This window comes from Austrofundulus limnaeus, unplaced genomic scaffold (genome assembly GCF_001266775.1).
Source record: "Austrofundulus limnaeus strain Quisiro unplaced genomic scaffold, Austrofundulus_limnaeus-1.0 Scaffold422, whole genome shotgun sequence".
NCBI classification, from domain to species: domain Eukaryota; kingdom Metazoa; phylum Chordata; class Actinopteri; order Cyprinodontiformes; family Rivulidae; genus Austrofundulus; species Austrofundulus limnaeus.
The window spans coordinates 45,790-47,161 of record NW_013952824.1 but is presented as its reverse complement, the minus strand read 5'-3'; positions in this window follow the sequence as shown (position 1 = coordinate 47,161).

The window sequence follows — 1,372 nt, the reverse complement described above, 5'->3', positions numbered from 1 at the left end:
GTTTGGNAACATTTTACAGAACCTTTACAGAACGTTTCAGTAAAAACATCTATGTTGTAAAACTCAACAGCTTTTAGTTGTATGTTCTGGTTCTTGTAGGTTCCTAAGGTGTTCTGTGTAAAACTCCAGAAGGCATCCATCTGGAGAACCTCTGGTTTTTGGGCTGAAACATTTAGAGAACCAGAACCTGAGGCAGAACTTTAACTTCCTGTTTTGGGTTGAAGTTTCCTCTGAAGAGTTCTGTTGGTTTTCTGTGGTGGATTGTAAATAAAGGGTGGAGCCAGTTGGTTTTAGGGGGCGTGGCCATTTGGGAACCGGAAGTGACCATATTTGGGCAGGAGGGTGGGGCTTSAGAGGAAAACGGCTTCAGATGTTTTAAAAATGGAAACATTCAGAAGTGATTCTTTTGTTTTGTTTTTTGAACCTGAAGCTTTTCTGTCATTATAAAAACAAAGAATATTTATTTTATCAAACAACTTTTTCTGTTCCTGCTGACAGAAAACAGCTGATTTTAGACAAATGTCTCAACAGGAAGTAACATTTGTCTCTTCCTCATAAATCAGGAGAAACTTAAACTCCAGCCTCGGCTGTTCTCCTCCAGCCTCGGCTGTTCTGAGCTCAGATCAGCTTATGGGTGGGGTCAGCAGGAAATGAGTGTTTGTGTTTGGAGTAAATTCAATAAGTCCGCCCTGCTCTCAGCTCTCAGCTCATCCTTCTCCCTCTGCAGCAGAAATGTTCGGCTGATGTTGGAGACGTCTCTCTGAGGTTCTTCGGCTTCAGATCCACTTGATTTTACAGCCCGGCTCAGATTCTGATTAAGGACTCTGAAATCCTGACTGAGTCATGAAGAACTGGTCCCTGCTGCTCTGCAGGATGTCAGAGGTCCAGGTCCCAGGTCCAAGATCAGAACCTGCTGAGGCCTCAGTTAACAGGTCAAAGGTCAAAACAACAGGTCTGACCCCAGTAGAGCTCAGATGGTTACCCAGAATGCACTGAAGTTTGGACCAACCTGGGTCCAACAGAACCATGATCCCAAACACAGCAGCTGGTCTACAAAAGACCGGGTCAAACAGAGAAGAACCAAGGTTCTACAGTGGTCCAGTCAGAGTCTAGAACCAGAACAGCTGTGATGGAGCCCTACTGGTTTAACTGGTCCTGGACTTTAGGTTTCCCAGAGTTCCACTGTGGATCCTGTCTCGGTTGACTCGGTCTTGGTTCAGGTCTTCAGTTTAGGATCAACGTTCAGATCTGGTTCAGTGTGCCCTCAGCTTTGACTGTCAGGCTCACAGACAGACAGGTGCTGCTGACTAATGTGTGTGTGTGTGTGTGTGTGTGTGTGTGTGTGTGTGTGTGTGTGTGTGTGTGTGTGTGT